At 39.5% G+C, this 27,664-nt stretch overlaps 1 pseudogene; it reads right to left on the reverse strand.

Moving 5' to 3' along the window:
• The window catches only part of LOC142179876 (uncharacterized), a 190,217-nt pseudogene that overhangs the window by 159,829 nt on the left and 2,724 nt on the right, over positions 1-27,664 (reverse strand).

Consider the following 27,664-nt stretch of genomic DNA (forward strand, 5'->3'; position numbering starts at 1 on the left):
CTAAAAGCAAATTTTTAAAGCAATATTTTTCTAAAAACTAAAAAAAAATATTTTCAATTTTTGCAGTTTTTAGTAAAAAAATATTCAGTTTTTTCCAGTTTTTACAAATACATTGCTTTAGAAAATTGCTTTTCAGTTTTGTTTTTTCGGTTTTTACAAAAATATCATTTTAGAAAATATTTTTCAGTTTTTTTTAAGCAGTTTTTTTTTAAAAACTAGAAAAAAAATATTTTCGATTTTTTCAGTTTTTTGTAAAAAGAAATTCAGTATTTTTCAGTTTTTACAAAAAAAAGTTACTTTATAAAATTGCTTTTTAATTAATTAGGAGATATTTAAAATTGGCTAACAGGACGATGACACGTGTCTCTCCGTTTAAATGAGGGGTATATTTGAACCCAAAGTATGACTTCAGGGGTATAGATAATCTAATAGTATAACGATGGCTATTCTTAGACCATTTTCAAAAGTACATGTGATGACCCAAAATGTCATCTTTAAAGTTAATAATTAATTCTGTGTTCTAAGACCTCGAAAAGCACTATTTATCATTACTAGACTTGCGTGCGCAGTCCATAAAATTTTTCGGAAAGTTTTTATGTGAAAGATGGATTAAAATATGAATTGGAGCTTTAAAACTCAACTGAGTTGACTTTGGTTAACATTTTTAGCAAACGAACTCGGATCAGTATTTTACAGTTTTGGTAGGTTCGTATCGTGATTTGGGACTTGGGCGTATGCCCGAAATCAAATTCCGAGGTCCCTAACCCGAGATATGAAATTTTGAAGAATAATTAAAAGTTTAAGTTCAAATAGTGACCGGATGTCGAATTATATGCAAACAACCCCGGAATAGAATTTTGGTGATTCCAACAGCTCCGTTTGGTGATTTCGGTTTTAGGAGCGTGATCGAAATTTTATTTGGAAGTCTGTAGTGAAATTAGGCATGAAATGGCTAAAATAGGAATTTAAAGTTTGGATGTTTGATCGGGGAGTTGACTTTTTGATATCAGGGTCAAAATCCAGTTCCAAAAGTTTTCATAGCTCTATTATGTCATTTATGACTTGTGTGCAAAATTTGAGGTCAATCAGACTTGATTTGATAGGTTTCGACATCGAATGTAGAAGTTGGAAATTCTTAAGTTTTATTAAACTTGAATTGGGGTGTGATTTGTGATTTTAGCGTTGTTTGATGTGATTTGAGGTTTCAAATAAGTTCGTATGATGTTTTAGGACTTGTTGGTATATTTGGTTGAGGTCCCGATGGCCTCGGGTGAGCTTCGGATGGTTAGCGGATCAAAAATGGACTTAAAAAGCTACTGCAATTTTTTTCTCTTCTGTTGGAAATTCTGGGCTGAGATCGAGCCCAAGATCGAGCCCCATGATCGAGGGCCATGATCGAGACCATGATCGAGGGCCATGATCGAGCCCTAGGATCGAGGCCATGATTGAGCCCCAAGATCGAGGCCATGATCGAGCCCCAGAATCGATGCCATGATCGAGGGCTGCCTGGGCAGAATTATAAAGGAGGGCATTCGTCTCATTCATCATTTTTAACAAACTGGAGCTTACGCAGAGGCGATTATTGATAGATTTTCAAGGAAAAGACATTGTGGTAAGTGATTCTAATTCGGATTTGGTCAATATATACGAATATATCATTATTTTCACCATTTAATTTGTGTTTTGAGATTGAAATTTGAAAAATTGTAGAAATCTCATAGAAACGAAATTTTGAGATTTTGGTGTCGATTCAGAGTCGAATTTGAGTGAAATTGGTATGGTTGGACCCGTAATTGAATGGGTTGTCGGATTTTATGAGTTTCTCCGGATTTCGAGACGTGGCCCCCACGAGTAATTTTTGAGTTAATTTTGAATTTTATTGAAAAAGTAGTATTTTCTTATGAAATTGATTCCTTTAATTTTTGTTGATTGTATCGAATTAATTATGACTAGATTCGAGTCGATTGGAGTCAGAAAATCGAGAAAAAGGCATACTACTTGATTAAATTGGAGCAAGTCGAGGTAAGTGACTTGTCTAACCTTGTGTGGGGGAAATCTCCCCTAGGATTGGTATTAATTGTAATGTGATGAAAGTCGTATACACGAGGTGATGAGTGTGTACACGGGCTAATTGTGAAGGATTATATTTTTAAATTGTGAAGATCATTGTTGCATATTAATTAAATTATTAATTCTTGTTATATTCTCCTTCATTGATTTGATTTATATACTTTAAATTTGCTTGAACTTTTTCCTGCTAATTGTTTTATCTGTTTAGTTGGAACTTGGTTTCTTTTATTCTGTGCATTATCTGAAGGGTGATTTTTCTTAAATTAAATATTATTAATATAAATTATTTGATATTTTAAATTTGGTATGTATGTAATGTATTAAAATTTTAAAATATTATCTTGTTGAGTTATTTATTCCCCAATATTTTGTAAGATTTTCGTACTCATTGTGATGGAGCCGTGAGCTCTTTATTATGAAAAAATACTATTGATAATTTATTTTGGCATGAGTCGTGAGCTCTTTATTGTGAAAAAATATTGTTGTTGAATTATTCTGGCAAGTTAAATTGTCTGAGCACTTGAGGTGCAAATTGTGATATATTGTGATATTGATACGCATGTGGTGGTAGAAGGCCTGGGTATTGAAACACATGCGGTGAGATAAGTGTGGTTTGATACGCGTGGCTAGTAGGGGAAACTACTAGAGGTCATGCGGTGTGATAAGGATGGCTAAAACGCGGGATGCTATTTCGGAAAAAATATTTTCTTTAAAATAAATTGTGAAGGCTCCCGCGGTGAGATACGAAAATGAGATATTGTGAATTTATTTATGATTTGGGACTACGAGGCGGTACCTCAGGAGTGCCCTTGTTGATATTGATTTATGGCCGCAGTTGCTTCTGATTATTGTTGTGATTTTCTTAAAGTTGAAAAGAATTCTGTTTTATTTTTTCGCGAGATATTAATTGCCATTATTTAGTGTAATTAAATGGTGACACACTGCTTGATTCATTTCCATTGTCATTTTATCTATTATATTGTTAAACATTTTACCATGCCATTATTTATTTTTCAGTAGGGTCTCACCTGACCTCGTCACTACTCTACCGAGGTTAGGCTTGGCACTTACTGGGTACCGCTGTGGTGTACTCATACTACGTCTCTGCACATATTTTTGTGCAGATCCAGGTATTCTTTACCAGCTTCGACTTCAGTGAGTTACCTATACACGGAGACTTCGAGGTATATCTGCCAGCGTCCGCAGACTCCGGAGTCTCCTTTTATCATTATTATGTTGCTTCCTTATTTTCTTTAGACCTTGATATATAGAGACATTGAGGATAAAATTCTTAGAAATTTGTGACTTATTTCTACCAGGTTTTGGGAGTTGTAATTATGTAAAGTTTCAGATTTATTTATTTCAGATTTCTATTTTTATTCCGCATTGATAGGCTTATCTAGTATCTAAAACTAAGTGCCATCACAACATCCTACGAAAGGAATTTGGGGTCGTGACAGTACATGGGTATATTTAGTCATTTGCCGTTTTTCATATAATACCAAAGGAACTGTTCGGAATAGCAACAGATGATATGGTTGGAATAAAGAAGCAAGTGAATATATTTTGGGAAGACGAGAATCTACTGATGATAACTTATCTTATATATAGAACCATATCGATAGTACAAATCCTTGAAAAATGGGAGATCGTTAGGAGATATGTTGTGAATTCTTATTCGGACAAATATAGATGGTATCATAATCCCATGTAATCCAATTATGACATCTAATACACAACCGAACACTAACATTTGCATCTAATTTGAAGGGCTACGCCCTTTCAAATAAAATTCTCATTTTATTTAATTTTGTTACAAGTAAAATATCTGAATTATTTAGAAAGGCAATTAGGTAATTCAACTTTTAAGTTATGGGCTTCCTATTTTTATAATAATATAGATATAGATAATATATATATATATATATATATATATATATATATATATATATATATATATATATATATATATATATATATATATATCTATATAGAGAGAGATAGATAAGCTACAGTAGTCTTACTTCTTAAAGCAATTCTTATTAAGAAAAATGCGAATTTTTATTTTGGGTCTTCAACTAATTTTTTTTTGTTTTCCATTCAATGTTCGATATCCGTATTGGGGCTCGACTAAATTCACACTGAGAAGTCTCACATTGAAAGTAAAACACTCTTAACAAAGATAACTTTATACTAAAAGCTCAAATTAAGAATGAATGAGTACTTATGTCAGTAGTTAGCGTTCAACTTATGTTAGTACTTATGTTAGTTGTCAAATGTTCATTTCAGAATTTAACAAGTAGTTTGTTGTTTACGGTAAATTAACAAATTAGGGACCCGTAAGTCTCAATCTTAATCAATCAAATACAAGTACATAAACGTAAAAAAAAAATTATCACTAGTTATTTGCTCTCTTTAAGTGAATCATATATTTTTTGTACAAAATGTTAAAACCACAAGTCATTGTTCATTTAAAAATTCTTGTAAATATCCCTTTTATACCACTATTCTATCTACTCCCCCCCCCCCCTCCCCCTAGCTCACAATCACCTCTAATACCTCTGACTTTTACTATCAATCAATATTCAATACTTACTATCTGAATTATCACCTTGTTAGTGAAAAATTAATTTTTCATCTTGTAATTCCCAAATTATTTTTCCTTCTCCTCCTCTATGTTAAAAAAAAAGACCTAAAACGACAAAATTAGTAGTGTACTTATAATTTAATGATTACAAATTTATTTCAGATAGTTATTCCCACTTATCCATTATACGCTCTGATGGATCAGCCCCACTTCAAAAAGAAATCAACCAAATTAGAAAGAATTGAATAACATATTGCGAAATAAGCGGCAAGCAGTAAAGTGGAAGTTGCTTTGATTCTGTGTGAAATTAAAAATACAAAGTCAAAGTATACACTCCAATTAAATATTTAGTTGGACTGGCGCACGACAAACGTCTCTCACTGGGCAGTAGATAATGGAGTTAGAGAAAGTATTTCCACTATGAAATTAAAAATAGTAAACTTCATTTAGGAACATCAAAAGTGGTACTTACAACAACAACAACAACAACAACAACAACAACAACAACAACAACAACACAGTATAATCTCACTAGTAGGGTCTGGGGAGGGTAGTGTGTACGCAGACCTTACCCCTACCATGAGGTAGAGAGGCTGTTTCCAATAGACCCTCGGCATCCTTCCCCTCCAAGAATTCCCCACCTTGCTCTTGGGGTGACTCGAACTCACAACCTCTTGGTTGGAAGTGGAGGTTGCTTACCATCAGAGTACCTGTTAGGAATTGGGAGGGGAAAAGAGAACTTGGAATTGGCTTAATTATTAACAGTATCTTGAGCACGATATTAGTTAACAAAATTTTAAGTATGATACATTTGAGAAAGCGAAAAGGAAAAAAAGAAGAAGAACTTTTAGTTATCTATGGTAGGAGTTATTGTAGTCAAGCAGGTTCATTCATCCAAGGGTGGATCTAAACTATCGGGTATGGATTAATTCTATGGAAACCAGTAATTTTTACAAGAATTTTGTATTTGCAATGACAAATCTATTAAATATATAATTATTTTTTTTCTTGGAACCCATAAGTAAAATCAATTGGTCAGTGTCAAACGGAGGAACTAACTTAAGCTATGTTCCTGAATATATGATGAGGGTTCGAATACATTATATACTTTTTAACTTCACTTTTTTTTTTACACAAAATAACACCCATAGGCACTTGTTTATTTCTCTTTTTCTTTGAAAAACAGACTAGCCAAATCATAACCCTTCGGGGTTACCCAGTTGGTTTGGAGGGCGATTATCCATACGGATGACCTGTGATCGATTCCTCCCTCAATGTCTCCTGGGGTTGAGCTTGTCGCACAGGGCTTGCCTAGTACGGTTTACATCCTCTGTTTAGTTCGCAGGCTATTACACAGAGGGAGGTTTACCCAGTGCGCACAAAGTGCTCACCACAGAGTGCCCACCTGAAGGGCAGAGGCTGTGGCAGAGGTTGTAGCGGCTGCGGGTTTCCCCTCTTACCAAAAACAATATTAAAAATCGTTCTGACTTGGTGAAAGTACCACTTTTGCTCAAATATTGGGTATTCATAAGGTTCAAATTCTGAATCCGTATTTCATCAATGAGGTCATATGATTCATCAATATTTGAGGATTGCACGTATTCTATTATTTTTTCTTTTGTCGGATTTGGCATTTAAAGAATACATAACTTTTGACACTAGTCATTACTACATATATAACTTGAATTCAATTTCTTCGGACTTAAGTAATATATATTGAGAACTTGACACTATGAGTGTGATCTAGAGGTTAAATTTTATCTATTGTTGTCGTTTTTTTTTCGTAATAATGTTGATCAAAACCTTTACACGATTAGTGCACAAGATCTAAAAAGAGTTCAAGTTTCTATATTGACGTTGTAAAAACAATTTACACAAGGTCATTTATGAAATAATTATTGTAACGATCCGACCAGCCATTTTGAGTTCTACCGCGTCGTTCGACGGTTTGAGATCAGGGATAGTTTCACTTCAGGTATTATAATTTGTACGTATGGTCGGAATTGAATTTCGAGAAGTTCGGAGTTAATTTGGAAAGAAAATTCCAATTTCGAAAGCTTTAAGTTGGAGGAATTGGCTAAGGTTTAATTTTTGAGTAAACGACCTCAGAATCGGGACTTGAAGATTCCAACAGGTTCGTATGATGATTTTGGACTTGGGCGTATATCCGGATCGGGTTTTGGATGATTCGGGAGCGTTTCGACACCTATTGTGGAAGGTTGATACTTTGGAAGAATTTCATGAAGTTGGGTTGAAGGGCATTTTAATGTTATCGATATCCATTTGGGATTCCGAGCCTAGTAAAAGCTTTGTATGGTGATTCTGGTCTAAGGAGCGTGTCCGGATGTGAATTCGGAGGTCCGTAGGTCATTTGGCGAAAGTTGAAATTTGAAGGCTTTTTTGGGAAGTTGGACTGGAAGTGGACTTTTTGATATCTGGGTCGGATTCTAATTCCGGAAGTTGGAGTAGGTCCGTAATGTTGAATGTGACTTGTGTGCAAAATTTGAGGTCAATCGGATGTGATTTGATATGTTTCGACATCGAATGTGGAAGTTCGAAGTTCTAAAGTTCATTAAGCTCAAATTGGGGTGTGATTCATGATTTCGATATTGTTTGAGGTGATTTTAGGCCTCGAGTAGACCCGTGTTATGTTATGGGACGAACGCAGCCATTGGGTCACGAATGCGTAGAGGAAATGTGGAGGTAGTGAGTTTGGCCTTTGCGATAGCGAAGGCATTCCCGCGATCGCGAAGAAGAGCGGGTCTGGGCAGATTGGTTTTAATACGAGGTTTGATTCATCCCCTCTCATGTTTCACTTGGTTGGGCTTTTTCTGGAGCTTTTGAAGAGGAGATTTTCATCATCTATGTCAAGGTAAGTAATTCTCACCTATTGCAAGTTAAATACTTGGATTTATGTAGATTTTAACATCGAAATTCATGGAAAATTAGTGAAACTTTGGGATTTGGTAGAAACATAGAAATGCGTATTTTTGGATTTGACCATGAATTTGAGCATGGAATTGATAGTAAATTATATATTTGAGTTCGTGATGCCATGGATAATGTTTATCTTCGAAAAAAGAAAAACAAATTCTAAATCCGGGCACGTGGGCCCGAGGGTGATTTTATCGACTTTTAGAGCGAAGTTGGAAATTATTGCAAATTGAATTATAATGAGTATTAGAGTATATATTTATGGATTTACATATTTATTGACTAGTTTTGGAGCGATGGATATCGGTTTGAGTTGTTGGAAAGGCTTTAGAGCCGGTTACGGAATTTCGGAGCGAGGTAAGTCTCCGTTCTAACCTTGTAAGAGGGAATTAACCCCATAGGTGAATTTAATTATTATGTGCTCCTATTTGTGGGGATGCGTATGTACGAGGTGACGAGAGTCTGTACGTAGCTACTATTATGCTTATGTCTAGGTAGTCTAGGACCCGAATCATGTTATACTTGCGATGTTTGCACCCTATTTGTTAATTTAATTGCTTAAACCATATTGAAACTCGATAAAGGAATTGTAAAAGGTTAAACTTCATTTTCTTGACCGTTAATGTGAATTGTTATTTCTTTGAATAATTTTCCCTTAATAAATCTTGAATTGGTTGTTTTAAATGTATTTTCTCTTTTGTGAAGCGGGCCGAACGCCTCGGTAGCAGATAGATGCATCTATGGTTCTCGTTGTTCAACCCTCAGTAGTGCACAGTTTAAGTAATTATGTTGGATTGGGTCGTACGACCTCGTCATGATTTGCGCATGATATATCTCTGGAACTGATAATAATTGATATTGTGTCATTGGCCTCAGATACAAAATGTTAAATGTCGAAAATAAATTTGGAAATTTCCCATTAACAAAAGAATTGTTTACTTACTTCATGTTATTGAGTTTACAGCTGTTCAATACAATCCATGCTCAACTATAATATCAGTATTTTATTGTTAGCCCATAGTAAGTGTTGGAGTCGACCCCTCGTCACTACTTCTTCGAGATTAGACTCGATACTTACTGGGTATGTGTTGATTTTACGTACTCATATTACACTTGCTGCATATTTTTGTGCAGGTGCATATATGTTTATTGGCATTGTGGGCATAGAGGCGTGGTCATTATGGGGATTTAGGAGAGCTGCATTCCACGTTACCAGTCCACAGCACGCACAGAGTCTCCATCCGAGTTATTTACATACTCTTGTCCAATTGTATCCCAGACAGATGCAGTATTTTACTGTATTTCCTAGTTGATGCTCATGTACCCGTGACATCAGGTTTTGGGGATGCTTTTGGGTTGTTCAGTATTAAAGTTGTAGATATATTATCATTTACTCTGTAAACTTTATCTCTTACTATTAAATTGAAGGAAATTATGATTTCAAAAATACTAAAATGAGTAATGAAGTTAATCATTTAATTGTTGGGTTGCCTGACAGCAGTGTTAGGCGCCATCACGACCTTTAATGGATTTTGAGCCGTGACAACATGGTATCAGAGCACTAGATTCCCGTAGGTCTCACAGTCATAAGCAAGTCTAGTGGAGTCTTGCGGATCGGTACGGAGACGCATGTACTTATCTTTGGGAGGCTATCGGGCTGTTAGGAGCACTTCCCTTCTTGATTCCTCATCGTGCGATTTGATTCGTTTGAGGCTTATACCTTCATTTATTTCCAATTCAATCTTATGCAACGTGAAGCTATTGTTATCAATTGGTAATTGAGAAATTTCAATGGTACTACATAGGTGGTGCAAGATGTTTCTCCCTGTGTATTCGATTGGGTCAATGTCGTCGCCTTGCGGAAGGATGTTCTGTCATTTCGGCTAGTAGCTGTATTTTCGATGGTCTTGAGGCTATGCACCGATTGCTATGATATTTATGAGTTGTTATCGCACTTTATTGATGTAATGGTAGGATGTTTGTCTATGTGTCGGGACAGTGAACAACTTGAAATGGGGTTTTTCTCAGTGCATGATTCAAAGGTTCAGTGTTTTATTTCCAGCGGAGGAAGGGCAATCGGACTAAGAATGTTCAGGTTGGGTTGATAGAGTAACGAGACTTGGTATTTTCGAGCGTGGTGAAATTTTTATCTGTGATGTGGTGTCGTCGTCCTTGATTGAATGTGTTAAGTTCACCAGTGTTATGGTCTTCTTCAATTCGCCTTTGGGGCAGGGTATTGTGAAATGATGCAGGTGAAGCGGTTGTCAGAGATCGCGGTGTGCAGTGGTTCAGAGTCGAATCGATGTTCCTAGTGTTGATGGCTCGAGACGGATGATCTTGGGAGATGTTTAATGTTGGTAGCGATATGCTGGATCACGTGCTACAGAGACGGTTTTTGATTCAAGGCAACAACTGGGCAACTGTCACGACCCAAAACCTACCCCCATTGTGATGACGCCTATCGTGGAACAAGGCAAGCCACAACTCAACATCCCAACACAGAAAAATCTTTGAACATAAAGACGGAAGCAATTTAATAATTTAGGAAAGCCTTTTTGAAAACAGAAATATCCAAAATACGATACAATCCATCCCAAAACCAGGGTGTCATAGAGTACATGCGCGTCTAAATTAGAATACATTCCACTACAGTGTCTAGAGAAATAAACTGAAAATACAACTGGTGATAAAGGAGGAGAGTCAAGGCCTGTGAACGTCGTGCAGCTACCTTGGTAGTCTCCGAACTCTGAAGTCGCAATCAGCAACCGCCGTCGTGACCAAAAACTCCTGGATCTGCACACGAGGTGCAGGGAGTAACGTGAAAACACCCAACTCAGTACGTAACAAGTCCAAACTTTAGACTAAAAGGTAGTGACGAACTCAACCAGTACATATAAAATAGAAATAACTGAACAGAAACATAAGCATGGTTTCAAATTAAATAGGTAACTCAAACAATAAAGTGAAGTAGATCCAAACAGTGTAAAGAATATAACTCTACTATCTCTATATGCCAATGCACATGATGTATGTGATGCACCATGTTGTCAGCCTCATGTGCTCACACTCTCAAATGCTAAACCACTCGGTACTGTATATAGCTCATACGACCAAGGGAAGATCCATAACAGAACGTATACATCACTGACTATAAGTCACCCAGTACCGAGGATGGCCAATCCAGCCCTGTGGAGAAGATCCATATCAAGTACTTCGGACAAGATCCATGTCTAGGGAAGATCCATCCCTCAATAGTATCAACTACGCTCACTTGGGTGTGTACAGACTCCGGAGGGGCTCCTACAGCCCAAGCGTTATCATAAAATCAGTATAACCGCTGCGAAGTGCAACCCGATCCCATAATTGTCACTCATAATCAGGCTCTCAGCCTCACTCAGTCATCAATCTCTCAAGTCTCATTCACGGGCTCACAATATCATAAAAACTAGCCCAAAACAATGATATGGTGTATCAATAAACAACAACTGAGACGGAGATATGATATGAAATGCATGAACATGGCTGAGTACATAATATCAATGAAATCAGTGAGATGACAGCAAAAAATGACCATTAGGGGTCCCAACAGTACCGACATAAAGCCTAAACATGATATCTAGCAAGATTGACAGCTCAATTACTTTATCACAAGATAAAAACACGGATATCAATAAAATAGAGTCATTATACAGTGCCATGGAATCAACCAGGCCACAATTCTCACAGTGTATGCTCACACGCCCGTCACTTGGTATGTGCGTCACCTCAATACCAATTGTATAACACATAGTTCGGGGTTTCAAACCCTCAAAACCAAGTTTGAAAGCGTTACTTACCTGAAACCGAGAAAATCCTACTCCGAAATGCCTTTTCCCCTCGAATCAGTCTCCAAATGCCCCGAATCTAGCCACAAACAGTACGATATATTTAATATAGGCTAAAGGAATCCATTTCACAAGAAAAACAAGAAATTATAAGCCAAAAATCCGAAGTCGGCCTGAACCCGGCCCCCGGGCTCACATCTCAAAATCCGACAAAGGTTACAAAACCCGAAAGCCCATTCACTCACGAGCCTAACCATACCAAAATTACCTAAATCCTATAATAAAAACCCATTCAAAACCTCAAAATTCTAACTCAAGAGTTCTTCCTCTTTTTCCCTTCAAGAATCGCCCAATTCCGTGTTCTCTAGCTTAAAATATGAAAAATGGGTTCAAACCCTCATTTTTGAAATTAATACTGCCTGCCTAGATATCCTTCTTCGCGAACACGACCGTCCTCTCACGTTCGCGTAGACCAACTCAGACTGCCTCTTAACTTAACTCTTCGTGAATGCGACCTACGCTTCGCGAACGCGAAGCTTTGCAAACTCAGACCTTCGCGAACGCGTCCATCACCTCACAAACGCGTAGAAAAAAAGACTGGGGGTCCCCAACTGCCTCACTCCCCTTCGCGAATGCGACGTCACTCACGCGCTCGCGATGCACACACTGCCATATCTTCGCATTCGCGTCCTCTCCTTCGCGGACGTGTAGAGCATAATCTCACCAACTCATAAACACTCTTCGCGAATGCGAGGCTCCTCTCGCGTACGTGTAAGAGGAAACCAGAAAAATGCAGCAACAGATATCAGCTATCTCACCAAGGCCAAAAATGATCCGTTAACAACCCGAAACTCACTTGAGGCCCTCAGGACCTCAACCAAACATACCATCAAGTCCCAAAATACTATACGAACTTAGTCGAGCCTTCGAATCACTCAAAACAATATCAAAATACCAATTACACCCAAATTCAAGCCTAAAGAACTTCTAAACTTTCAAATTCCACAAATGACGCCGAAACCTACCAAACCACGTCCGATTGATCTCAAAGTTTGCACACAACATTACGGACCTACTCCAACTTCCGAAATCGGAATCTGACTCCGATATCAAAAAGTTAACCCCCCCCCCCCCCAATTCAAACTTTCCAAAAAATTCGACTTTCGCCATTTCAAGCCTAAATTAGCTACAGACCTCAAATCCACAGTCCGGACACGCTCCTAAGTCCAAAATCACCCAACGGAGCTAACGGAACCGACGGAACTCCATTCCGGAGTTGTCTTCACACCATCCCGACTACAGTCAAAATCCTAAGACTTAAGCTTCCGTTTTAGGGACTAAGTGTCCCAAAACACTCTGATACCAAAACAAGACCTCCCGACAAATCACATAAGTAGAAACAGATACAGAGAATGCAGTAAATAGGGGATCAGGGCTAATACGCTCAAAATGACCGACTGAGTCGTTACATCCTCCCCTACTTAAACATACGTTCTTCCTCGAACGTGCCAAGAGTTATTTCCAAGCCACCAAATCACCATTCCATCTGACCACGCACGTACCCGGGGGTGATCCCACGTCACTCTATCCCATATAGGTCTGATAACACCACATAACTGAAATTTCTTAATTCTACCTAGCCCACAAGCCCTAGAATCCAATTTCCAACATCCGAAATTTCTTATAAGGTCAGAATCCCGCAACCTACACACTGTATAAGTATAAACAACTTGTACCAAAAGCCATAATCATAACTCAAATTCTCAAAACTTCAAATAATACATAGCTCAAATGCTCGAAGCAATGATTTCTAATCACCGTAGCTCCTCGAAATAACCCCATGTCGGTAATAAACCTCATATCAAACAAGACTCCATTCTAAAACCTTCGTATGCCACTAATGATGAAAGAAACAAGCAGAGACTCGTAACCATTCACCAGATCTACCAGTCGTAGAGATCCCTCTCCTTCGACAAGAACCATAGCAAATTCCTAAGCCGACTTTCGATATTGTCCTTCCAAATATGCCACAATAAAATCTGATAGCACCCATCCTAGATCCGATGACTTCATCTTATCAAATACCAGCTACTCTACTGACATGCCACACCAATACTATCTAAAGCCACAACCCATGCAATCCGTGCACCAATAAGCAACCTTCCAAATGTACTCAATCATGAAAATGACTCAAACAAGAGAATCGTCACGTAAGCCTGACGGGTACCACCCCAACGCAATGCTAAGAACCCATCACACACTGTAGAACCATAACACACAAATCTAACACAAAGATCATATCTCAACATAACTCTGCCGCAATACGCTACCCCATCCAAACACTGATCCACATGAAATACCTCAACCACCATGCTCAAAATCAATAACCACGCGCAATCTAGCATCAAGTACTCGAAGTGCATTATCATAATCATGGAGAAGCAAATGACACAATGCCACACAAACCCGAAAGAACATAACCAATGCGCAACCACTCACGCATCTCCCAAATACCCATCTCGCATAAATTTCAGCTATAAGGCCCCAATAGAACTGCACCATGGGTACATACAACCAACGAATCACAACCCCGCGTAGCATAGAAGAGTAACTTACTGAACATATCAAAATACGAATAAGCTCAACAAAAACCGAATGGCACATCCCTCAACAATAGCAGTATGGAGCTAACCAATCTGACTCAATGTAGAATACACATCCTAATTGGGCCTACCAATGGACCCCCAAATCAACTCGGGGCACCCCCACATGGATAAATAATCCTCCGTAAGCCCACAATGACTGAATCATAACACATACTATCGTCTAGCTAGCTTCAGCCATGACTTTAAAGTCTACAACCATGGAAACAACCTTCTCTTGAGAACTCCCAGTCTCCAAATCTATATAACACACGAATCCCATATCTGATCCCAACTCCATCGCCAGAATGTCTAACACATCTCTCATACATGATCATCAATGAGGAATACTCCTAAAATTCTTCCGTGCCACATAGCAAAAGTGAATATCAACAGTCGATCAACTAGAAGAGTATCGCAATACCAATGAATATCGGTAAATCAAAACACAATGCCCCTTTCAACCCTGCACCCCTCTCAGGGATTACCGAGAAACTATAACATTCATCTAAATATTCAACACTGACCATTCTCTCCAGAATTCGTGAACTTGCCTTCAAGAATGAACTGACACCTTGTACATGTAAATCTTAATCATGCACAACACACCACAACTATCATGTCATCACCATACTTGTCTAGCCTACTACCCAGTTGTCCTATTTACTTCGAGTTTCTTCTGAATTATCCTCAATTTGATACTTCTCCTTGTCAGAACTCCACTATCCTTACCCAAAGTTCACTACAAGATACCCTAACATAACATCACACCACCATAAGGCCCGTAAGCCATTGTACTCTTCTTAAGTACCTCCATAAATACCTTAATTGTAACGCTCACTCTGAAAATACCTTATATGAATTTAAAATTATTCTTCTTACCTTTATTATACTAAAATATAGAATCCATAATCATACAGAATTACCGTAAATCTCGGCACCATTAAATGTAATTTCAGATTCTAAATTGCACCGCCCAAACGGGCTGAAAGACACATGCCTCATTAGCACAACAACGCTCAAAGGGGTAACCCTGCCTTAACACCACCGATCAAATTCACACCTCATGCGCACTACATCCTTCAAAATAACAATTTAATCATTTCATGAATTTTTTTTCATAAAGTGCGATATAACCCGCATTCAAGAAATTTTCTTACTCAAGTCATCCCTGATATCAACCTCTGCAAGTCATAACCAATCGACAAGTATGCCTCATCCCAAAAACTAATCCCGTACAAAATCGTGCAATCAAATCATAGATAGCAGACTCCCCCACTTGGCTCAAAGCCATATAACAAAACATCTGATAACTCACTACACCCAAGATAACATCTAAATTGACCATACTAAGCAATAAGAGATCTACTATAGTCTCCAAACTCGTAATAGTCACCACACATGACCGATATACACGGTTCACAATGACAGTATCGCCCACCGGCGTAGACACATGAACAAGTAAAACTAGAGACTCACGAGGCATATCCATATAATGAGAGAAATGCGAGGACACGCGTGAATAAGTGGGACCAAGGTCAAATAATACAAAGGCAACTCTATGGAAAACCAAGACAATACCTGCAATCACAGCATCCGAAGCAATGGTATCTGGTCTGGCAGGGAGTGCGTAGAAACGGGCCTGACCGCCACCTAATCGGCCTCCCCCTCTAGGGCGACCCCTAGATAATTGAGCTCCACCCCGATCTGGCTGGGCGGGTGGTGAAGTAACTGGTGCCGAAGTCGAATGTTGACTCCTCTACTGAGATGAACCTCTCGAAAGGCGGGGACAATGCCTCTTGATATGACCCAAATCTCTGCACTCAAAGCAACCTCTCTCTGCAAATGGCGGTGGGGACTGAAGGGAACCCCGAGCAACAGAATAACTGCTAGAAGGTCCTGACATAGATGAACCCTGTGCTGATGGTGCATGAGACGAACTCTGATCTGGTAGTGCACAGAATGAAGACTGGCCCTGTTGATAGTTGTGTGCACCATAGCCAGATAATGCACCACGGTGAACCGAATAAGTCGTCTGAGCATGTCTAAAAGGACGACCCCTACCGTGGTAGAACTGACCCCCAGAAGGAACACAGTTGAATCCACCCTATCCACGAAGCCTCTTGGCCTCCCTCTCAAATCGCTCCTGGCTGCGAACCATCTCAATCTGACGAGCAATATTGACAACCTCATCAAATGTAGCACCATACACACACTCTCTCTAGTCATAAGCAATCGCTGCTGAAAGTGAGGTCATCTATGAACTTCCTGATCCTTTCCATGTCTGTGAGAACCAACCAGATAGCATGACAAGCCAACTCTGAAAATCTCATATCATACTGCATCACGGACATGTCACCCTGATGAAGCTACTCGAACTGCCTGCGCAACTCATCTCCGCGGGACTGAGACACGAACTTCTCCAAAAAGAGAACGGAGAACTGCTACCAGGTAAGGGGTGCTGACCGGCCTACGGCTCTCGTAAGCCTCCCACCAACTGAAGGCAGCCCCAGAGAACTGAAATATAGTGAACGAAACTCCACTGGTCTCAAGAATAACGGTTGTATCGAGTATCCTCTAACACCTTTCCAAGTATCCCTCTACACCACTGAAAGATGGAGGTCGGATCCTCCCAAACCTCTCCAATCTATGCTGCTCATCCTCGGGCATAACAGGAACCATATAGTCCTAAGCAGCTGTAACCTGCTGGGCTGGTGGTGCCCCCGGTGTCTGGAGTCCCTGTACCACCTGCTCTGGTATGCGGGCGGCGGGAGTCTAAGTGCCTCCCCTGGCCTGAGAAGTGGCTACTACAGCCGGCACAGAGACTGCCTGAGCAAGACTGGTGCACATGGTCAGAATCTGAGCTAAGGCCTCCTCACAATGGGCACAGGTGGTGCCTGAGCTGCTCCCACAAGCTCATCCACAACTGGAGCATGCTCCTGAACTGGGGCAACCGGTGGATCTGTAGGTGCTACCCTATCCGCGGTGCGAGCTGCACCTCTGCCCCTACCGTGGCCTCTACCGTGACCTCAGCCCTGACTAGTGGTACTGGTGGCTGTCCATCCTGCCTCGTAGTATGCATCCTCACCATCTGTGAGAGAATTAGAACAACAGAAATTTGGTTACCAGAATCAAAAGATTCGCATGACAAGAATTCAAGAATGTGAAGTTTCCTAATGGTTCGGCAACCTCTCGAAGATAAGTACAGACGTCTCTGTACCGATCCGCAAGACTCTACTAAACCTTCTCATGACTCGTGAGACCTATGTAACCTAGGCTCTGATATCAACTTGTCACGATCCAAAACCTACCCCGTTGTGATGACGCCTATCGTGGAACTAGGCAAGCCACAACTCAACATCCCAACATAGAAAAATCTTTGAACATAAAGACGGAAGCAATTTAATAATTTAGGAAAGCCTTTTTGAAAATAGAAATATCCAAAATACGATACAATCCATCCCAAAATCAGGGTGTCACAGAGTACATGAGTGTCTAAATTAGAATACATTCCACTATAGTGTCTAGAGAAATAAACTGAAAATACAACTGGTGATAAAGGAGGAGAGTCAAGGCTTGCGAATGTCGTGCTGCTACCTTGGTAGTCTCCGAACTCTGAAGTCGCAATCAACAACCGCCGCTGTGACCAAAAACTCCCGGATCTGCACACGAGGTGCAAGGAGTAACGTGAAAACACCCAACTCAGTACGTAAAAAGTCCAAACTTTAGACTGAAAGGTAGTGACGAACTCAACTGGTACATATAAAATAGAAATAACTGAACAGAAACATATGCATGCTTTCAAATTAAATAGGCAACTCAAACAGTAAAGTGAAGTAGATCCGAACAGTGTAAAGAATATAACTCCACTATCTCTACATGCCAATGCACATGGTGTATGGGATGCACCATGCTGTCAGCCTCATGTGCTCACACTCTCGAATGCTATACCACTCAGTACTGTATATGGCTCATATAGCCCGGGGAAGATCCATCACAAAACATATACACCACTAACTATAAGTCACCTAGTATCGAGGAATGCCAATCCAGCCCTGTGGAGAAGATCCATTTCCAAGTATCAAGTACTTCAGACAATATCCATGTCCAAGGAAGATCCATCCCTCAATAATATCAACCGCGCTCACTGGGGTGTCTACAGACTCCAGAAGGGCTCCTACAACCCAAGCGCTGTCATAAAATCAGTATAACCGCTGTGGCGTGCAACCCGATCCCATAACTGTCACTCATAATCAGGCTCTCAACCTCTATCAGTCATTAATCTCTCTAGTCTCACTCACGGGCTCACAATATCATGAAAACTAGCCCGAAACAATGATATGGTGTATCAATAAACAACAACTGATACATAGATATGATATCAAATACATGAACATGACTGAGTACATAATATTAATGAAATCAGTGAGATGATAGCAAGAAACGACCACTAGGGGTCCCAACAGTACCGGCATAAAGCCTAAACATGATATCTAGCATGATTGACAACTCAATAACTTTATCACAATATGAAAACACGGATATCAACAAAATAGAGTCACTATACAGTGCCATGGAATCAATCAGGACATAATTCTCAAGGTGCACGCTCGCACGCCCGTCACTTGGCATGTGCGTCACCTCAATACCAATCGTATAGAACATAGTTTGGGATTTTGAACCCTCCGAACCAAGTCTAAAACTGTTACTTACCTCAAACCGAGCAAATCCTACTCTGAAATGCCTTTGCCCCTCGAATCAGTCTCCAAATGCCCCGAATCTAGCCACAAGCAGTACGGTATATTTAATATAGGCTAAAGGAATCAATTCCACAAGAAAAATACGAAATTATAAGCCAAATATCTAAAATCGGCCGGAACCCGACCCCCAGGCCCACGTCTCTAAATCCGACAAAGGTCACAAAATTCGAAAGCCCATTCACTCACGAGCCTAACCATACTAAATTTACTTAAATCCGATAACAAAATCCCATTCAAAACCTCAAAATTCTAACTCAAGAGTTCTTCCTCTTTAACGAGGAAATCACGGGATTTAACCAAAACCAAGTAGGAATCACTTACCCCAATCAACTCCACAAACAATCCCTTCACGAATCGCCCAATTCCGTGTTCTCTAGCTCAAAATATGAAAAATAGGTTCAAACCCTCATTTTTGAAATTAATATTGCTTGCCTAGATATCATTCTTCGTGAACGCGACCGTCCTCTCGTGTTCGCGTAGACCAACTCAGACTGCCTCTCAACTTAACTCTTCGCGAACGCGACCTACGCTTTGCGAATGCGAAGCTTGCAAATTCATACATTCGCGAACGCGTCCATCATGTTGTGAACGCATAGAACAAAAGACTGGGGGTCCCCAGCTGCCTCACTCCCCTTCGCGAACGCGACGTCACTCACGCGTTCGCGATGCACACACTGCCATACCTTCGTGTTCCGGTCCTCTCCTTCACGGACGCGTAGAGCATATTATCACCAACTCAGAAACACTTTTCGCAAATGCGAGGCTCCTCTCGCGAACGTGTAAGAGGAACCAGAAAAATGCAGCAGCATATATCAGTTATCTCACCAAGGCCAAAAATGATCGTTTAACCACCCGAAACTCACCTGAGGCTCCCGGGACCTCAACCAAACATACCATCAAGTCCCAAAACACTATAAGAACTTAGTCTAGCCTTCAAATCACTCAAAACAACATCAAAACACCAATTACACCCGGATTCAAGCCTAAAGAACTTCTAAACTTTCAAATTTCACAAACAACGCTAAAATCTACCAAATCACGTCCGATTGACCACAAATATTTCACACAATTCATATACAGCATTACGAACCTACTCCAACTTCCAGAATCAGAATTCGACCCCGATATGAAAAAGTCAACCCCCCGGTCAAACTTTCCAAAAAATTCGACTTTCGCCATTTCAATCCTAAATTAGCTACAAATATCAAATTCACAGTCCGGATACGCTCCTAAGTCCAAAATAACCCAACGGAGCTAATAGAATCGACGGAACTCCATTCCAGAGTCGTCTTCATACCATCCCGACTACGATCAAAATCTTAAGACTTAAGCTTCTGTTTTAGGGATTAAGTGTGCCAAAACACTCCGAACCCAAAATAAGACCTCCCGACAAGTCACATAAGCAGAAACAAATACGGGGAATGCAGTAAATAGGGGATCGGGGCTAATACACTCAAAAGACCGATCGGGTCGTTACAGCAATGAAGGATAAGGATATACATGTAGGAGGTGTCTTGCGGTAGTTAAATTTCTAGAAGGCCAAGTGTGAGAAGCAGAAGTCGAGTAGTTGCTTAAAGGAGAGGGTTTGACCAAAGTGGGAGAGTGGCAGAGTAGCATGTGGGTTTTGTGGTAGGATATCTACACGCCTTGAGAAAAGTTTAGAGTGATTTGGGATTCATGGTGGGCAGTGACTAGGTCTACGGACTTAATTTGGAATATTGGCTACTATACTGGGAAGATTGGATATGACAGAAAGGAGTTGTTTGATATGAAGAGGGATGCAACATGACTTCGAATTTGGAATGTATTATCGCACTTGTAATTGATGTCAATGGGGAGTGAACGGACTTGTACAACTGGTGGATGAGCACTGGCCCAGGAGGGTTTACCGATTTTGTAGTAATTGTACATAGTGCAGCGTCGTTGGGAGATGTCGACATGGAACTTACACAGGCGAGTTATCTCCTGTTAGCGGTTGCGTGGTGTTGATGAAGCTTTTACGAAGAATTCTGCCGACTATCTGGTAAAGAATCGTATATGTGAAAGTGGCTAGTGATTCAGAGTGCTCATGACATGTTTAACAGAAAGGTTGCGAGAAATTTAGCGGGTTGGTTGTGCAAGATCATGTAAATGGGGAACAAGGAGTCTTGGTGGGTTCCAGGGTTATGCAATGGTAGCTTCAAGCTAAGTGGGAGAGCCCCACCATCTGTGACTTGATTGCGAGGTTGACTACTTATGAGGTTTCTGGTTATCGGTGTATTGGTGGGTTATTATGACTAAGGAAAGAAAATATTAGTGGTAATGTGAGCAAATGGATTTGAGGAATATGTGCTATATTTGGCTTTATCAATTCATGTTCAGTTTTGAGGAGACTCAGAGTTTCTGCTTCTGATGGGAGTAATGTACAAGGGAAAAGAATTCAGTCGGGTGCTTTTGAGAAGGTGTACATGTGCTAGTAGGGCCTTGGAATTTGATCATATTTTGGAACAAGTCAGAGTGGGTGACTCTCAACAACGGTTCTAGGGGTTTCAGAAAGTCAAAGTGCAGTGCCTAAGGATTCTGAGTCCGTAGTATGGTTAAGTATTGAGCTTTGCAGTAGATTATGAAAAGTGGCTTGGAATGTTCTATGTTATCATTTGGTATGCGGTGCAGTATTGGAGTAAGGGAATAAGTAGCTTCGGACTCACGGGAGGCCTTACAGGACGGGGGTACCAGTTGGCGATGCTATTGTCACACCTCCTTTTTCCGCAGTGGGATAGGGGATAAGGGAGTTTTTCCAATTAAAGTGACATTAATCGAAATGGGATTATTTATTAAAATCAGAGTCGCCACTTGGAATAAGTTATGGTGTCCCAAGTCACCGGTTTATTTTTAATCCCAAATCGAGGAAATTTGACTCTATTTATGGTCTGCGAACACAAAAGACCGGGTAAGAAATTTTGTTAACCCGGGAGAAGGTGTGAGGCACTCCCGAGTTCCGTGGTTTTAGCACGGTCGCTCAAATATTAATAATTGGCCTAATTATCTGATTTAATACATGTTTTAAAACCTAGTGTGCATTTTTACCTTCTAAACCGCTTTTAATTATTTATGAAATTATCTCTGGAACAAGTCACGATATCGTACACTTGTCATTTTGGCACACATCGCAAACCGCGCCACATGAAATGCACCTGCGATTGACGACATGCTTATTTTTATTATTGTTAGAAGTTGTGGTCGGGTCGCATGAAATGCACACCCGAATGGGATTTACGTATCGTGACTATGCCACGGGAACCGTACCCATAGTCATGATAATTTATTAATCGGGCCTAAAGCAACTAGCGCGTGTTCATAAATTATTGTCCTAGGCTAATATGAGATTTGTGGTGGGGGGTCACAAATTATGGAAATCACTTGTGGGTAAGTGTACAAGTATTAATTGATTCTAATTTTTGGACCTTTGCTGCATTGGAGTTCACTTGAAAGCCAGATTCACTATGCTAAAAACAATGACCTAAATTAATGAAAGAAATTGAGCCCCACACAAATGTCTTCTAGGCAAGCTTTCAGGCTTAAATATTTTTAAAAATAGTAGCCCAATAACTCTGTTAACGCCTCTCTTAACATTTTTGCATTTCAACATCAAATACAAATCAGCAACAGTTACACAAAGTTCTAAATATCAACATATGAATAAACAACTTATATGGCTAGTTCATTAACTCAAACTCAATTTTGCAGAAAGCATTACACTATCAGCCATCGACGAAGATTATTTCTTTCAATTGTTCTTAGTATGCAACAAAGAAACCTGTATACTTGCTCGAGTAACTCACATCAAGAATACAAACTGTACATATTGCAAATGGTTAGGCCTACATTATCAAGTCATTATAAGATAAAAATCCAGAAATTCCACAGCTTCTACAGTACCACAGGGACTAAACTGAATGATTCAAATGACTTGAATGGAATATAAATTTGTGAGATATATTCTCTAACAACAAACAACCACATGAGTTCAAACGAATTGCAATCAAACCTCATAAATTCCTAAACATCAAACAGAGTTCTAATTCCCTCAATTCTAATCAATAACTATCTGATAACTTGAACAATTAATGTAAGAATATTCGGCATTAAATATTGAACAGGAAAGAGAAGACAAGAAGAATTTGAGGCTTAGGCAATCAGACCTAAAGTCAAACACGAATTCAACACGAACACATCAATTTTTATTCATAAACTCAAAATAGAAGAGAACATGCGAGGATTTACATACCTAACTGCAGAAATGCAACAGGAATGGACCGAGTAAAGATCTAAAGAAACTAGAGGATGAAGCTTGCACAGCAGAAACAACACATCAACGATGAAACAATAGCGAGATCAACTTCAAAACCTTTTGCAAATCAGAAATGAGTATTTAGAGCTTTAAAAATTCTATTTCTTCTTGTTTTTCAGAAGCTTTTGTTTCTAGATTTCGAAACTTCTAATTTCGTTTTTAGTGCATCAAATGAGTGAAATGAGAGAGTGAATATGCGCCGATCAGTGAGAGGGTGAATGAGTACTATGTGTGTAAGTGTCTATGAATTCAGAGAGAGATGAGAAGAGAAAGCGTGCGTGAGGAATTTTAGAGCATTCTTCTAATTGGGGCGGCTAGGGTCTTTCTTTATTCTAAAGGGGGATCTGTTTTCTGCCCTCTTTTTGTGCCCTTTTTTCCACTCTATTTCTCACTATCTATCCTCCTATTTCCGTATCTATCCCCCTAAAGTGTGGATGAGTGCAAAATATATAGGTCTAGGTATAGGGATTAATTGGTGGCCAAGAAAAAGAGTGTGTATGGGCATGTGCATTTTTTGAGAGAGAGCATGTGAGTTTGTTACAAAAGATAAGGAAGAATCTTGCCACATGAAAATGACTCATTGACTCTTGCTTTAATTAATATATTTTTTTTTAAGAGTGTAAAATAAAAATACTAGCTAAATATTTTAAAATCAAGAACATATAATTTTTGTGATTTTTAATTTTCTTAAATAAAACCTACTAAAAATGAAGTTAAGATTAAAATATGTAGATTAAACTTAAAATTATTTACATACTAAAAAGTGTTGAAAAATCACAAGTATGGTAAAAAATTAGGTGCTCACAGCTGCCCCTCTTTGCTTGGGAACATGAAGAGTTTTCAGGCAAAGATAAAAGTGAGTCGTGTGACTATTTTTTTACCAAATCTTTATTCAAAAGGGAAAATAAACAAAGGAAAGGGTGCAACCGAGTCCTGGTTTTGGACAACCTACATATCCAGGGTCATAAGGGAATCAGATTGCGTGTAGTTCAAGGGGAGTGATGGAATGATGGGTTGAGGAGTCGAGTGAGGTTCCGTCGAGGCTCCGGTCCGTGGTCCTATTATTACATAAAAGTCAAAATCTAAAGGAACTAAACAACCTTATTAGCTATGAGTTACAAGATTCCTATCTATAAGTCTTCTGAAGCTTGATCTTGAGTCTTGAATGGTTCTTCATGCAGACTTTTGATTTGAACCTTGATGCTTGCTAGCTGAAGGTGCTAGTTCATTCTTCTATGGTTTCTTTGGATCAAGACGCGACATGCAAAGCTTGTGACTTCAGCCATGTCTTGAGCAATCCACATCCTTTCATCCGCTTCTGCATTTCGGATTCACTTCTTTTCCTTTTCTTTTCTTTATTTTGGATTGAGACTTCTTTTTTGGTCATCTTGAACCCTGTGCCTCGAGGTAAAAACCTTATTCCTCAAGCAACTTGTGCTACTTCTGATTTGAATTGAAAACAAAAACTGGAGATTGCCCCTATTCGTCAGGCGGGATCCTGTCGTCTCTGACATGAACTTGAAAACTGAAACTTGACCTTGTTCTTCAGGGGCTCCTGATGCTGACTTTAAACTTGGAATGAATTTTGAAATGAATTCCCTCATTCTCCAGGTGGGCGCCTGCTACTAACTTGAAATTTGAAGTAACTCTGAAATGAATTCCCTCATTCTCCAGGTGGGCGCCTGATGCTGACTTAAAACTTGAAATAAATTCCCTCATTCTCCAGGTGGGCGCCTGCTGACTTAAAAACTTGAAATGAATTCCCTCATTTTTCAGGTGGGTGCTTGATGTTGACTTAACACTTGAAATAAATTCCCTCGTTCTCCAGGTGGGCGCCTGATGACTTAAACTTGAAATAAATTCCCTCATTCTCCAGGTGGGCGCCTGTGCTGACTTAAAACAGAAATGAATTTCCTCATTCTCCAGGTGGGCGCCTGATGTTGACTTAAAACTTGAAATGGATTCCTTCGTTTTCCAGGTGGGCACCTGCTGCCTTAAAAGTGAAATAAATTCCCTCGTTCTCCAGGTGGGCGCCTGCGACTTAAAACTTGAAATAAATTCCCTCGTTTTCCAGGTGGGTGCCTGATGACTTAAAACTGAAATAAATTTCCTCATTCTCTAGGTGGGTGCCTGCTGACTTAAAACTTGAAATAAATTCCCTCATTCTCCAGGTGGGCACCTGTGCTGACTTAAAATAGAAATTAATTCCCTCGTTCTCCAGGTGGGTGCCTGATTTTGACTTAAAGCTAAAATAAATTCCCTCGTTCTCCAGGGGGGCGCCTAATGACTTAAAACTTGAAATAAATTCCCTCATTCTCCAGGTGGGCGCCTGATGACTTAAAACTTGAAATAAATTCCCTCGTTCTCCCGGTGGGCGCCTGCTTTTGACTTAAAGCTAAAATGAATTCCCTCATTCTCCAGGTGGGCGCCTGTGACTGACTTGAACTTAAAAAAAATTCCCTCGTTCTCCAGATGGGTGCCTGATGCTGACTCAAAACTTGAAATAAATTCCCTCGTTTTCCAGGTGGGCGCCTGCAATCATGACAACACAGACAAAACATAGAAAATTTTCTGCCCCAGTTTATGCCAGGAACATTTTTGAGTGTTAGTTGAATCCCATTATCCTGGAGGGTCCTGAAAATTTAAAACTAGATCCCATTATCCAGGAGGGTCCTGAAAACTTGAAAATAAATCCCATTATCCAGGAGGATCCTGAACAGTTAAAACTGAACTTATCTGGAACATGCTTTCCTCATGGGGGATTCCTAGCAAAGCAAACAAGATTTCTTTCCCCTGCTTAAAACAAAAAAAAATTGTCAGTTTGAAAATATGGTGGTTAGTTTGTGGCATCCTTGCTGAAAGTGTCTGCTTCTGCACCCCGCTTCATTTTGATTAGCTGTTTCGGGCTACAAAGAATTGTTTGACCTTTTGATCGGACCTCGACCATAAAACCTTTGAATGACTTGAATCTCTTACACTCAAACTCGTCGTATGGCACTTTCATTCTGACAACTGTTGAACCTTTGGATTTCCTACAAATTCACGAATCACTTGACCACTGAACTTCAGTTACCACTGCATTGCTCATTCTAAATCATGTCACTTATGATGTGCCTGGCCGAATTTCACTTGGTGTAAATAAAAAGCTGGTAATGAGCTTTGAAGTCCTTTCTTGCTTGCTTAACAAAGACTGAATTGACAGAGACTTAGAAAAATAGACCCAAAAGATACGAAGCGAAGTGACTTCGAGAATTAGGAATAAGAAGGAAAAAACTAAGATGACTATTTGAAGAAAAATGGAAAAGAGACTTATCTGAATGAATCAACTGGCTCTAATGATCATGACATGCATTTCGGATTGATTAGCCTAATCCATCCAACTAATCACATTTCTGTTCATGTCATGTCTTCATACTTCAAAAACCGGGCTTTCAACGATCCAACTTTTCTGTAAAGTCACCAACCTCTTTCGACTTGTAGTGCCCCGAAGGGTTTTCACCAACAAGCCTCTCTCATTTGCTCACCTCTCAACTCACCGCCGCCTTACGGTGCCCGTGAGGGTTTTCACCAATAAGACTCTCTCATTTTAAATTTTTCCTCAGCTCACTATCGCCTTACGGTGTCCGTGAGGGTTTTTACCAATAGGACTCTCTCATTTTATTTATTTTCCTTGTACCCAACGAACAAAGTGTTACCCATGATGGAAATCATACCTCTATCTCACTTGACTTGGCATCCTCAAAGATTGATCGGAAGGTCTTTCTTTGGACCATAGTATAGGCTTTTGGAAAGGGTTAGAAAGAAAAGGTGGTATAAGGCTCAACATGACTTAAGATGAAAGGGTTCAAAATTACAACTTTTGGAATCAGACCTATTGCAAAACTAAAACTTCTGCCCCAGTTCTTTTTTGAATCTAGGGAATTTTGAATTTTTTATTTGATGGGACTGAACCTCAGAGTAAGGCTGCTTACGTATCCTTAAAAGGAATCAAGTCTAACGTAGTTCCAACTAGTAAAAGTTGTTTTGTTTTTGCTTTTATTTTTCTTTTTCTCCTTTCTTTTCTTTTTTTTTTTTGCTTTTAATCTTTTCCTTCTTTTTTTTTTCTTTTTTTTTCTTTTTTTTTCTTTTCTTTTCTTTTCTTTTATATTTCTAACTCTACTTCTGATTCCAAAAGAGGGGTATGAAAGAAAATAAATACGGCTCAAAAAAGGGGTAACAAATGATAAAAGTGTTTGGGATAGCAGAATAAAATGCCTTCGTCATTCCAACTTTGAACATGCCTAGTACAAAATGCGATTGAAGATAAGCAAAGAAATCATACATAATATCTCTTGACTGCATCAGAATTGATAGCCATATCCACACATTTACCTTCTATGTCTGTTAAATACAAAGCACCATTGGGCAACACCTTTGTCACAATGAACGGCCCCTGCCAGTTTGGGGCGAACTTGCCTTTAGCTTCGGCCTGATGTGGAAGGATGCGTTTCAACACCAGCTGACCCACCTCAAATTTT

This window comes from Nicotiana tabacum, chromosome 4 (genome assembly GCF_000715075.1).
Source record: "Nicotiana tabacum cultivar K326 chromosome 4, ASM71507v2, whole genome shotgun sequence".
Classification (NCBI taxonomy): Eukaryota; Viridiplantae; Streptophyta; class Magnoliopsida; order Solanales; family Solanaceae; genus Nicotiana; species Nicotiana tabacum.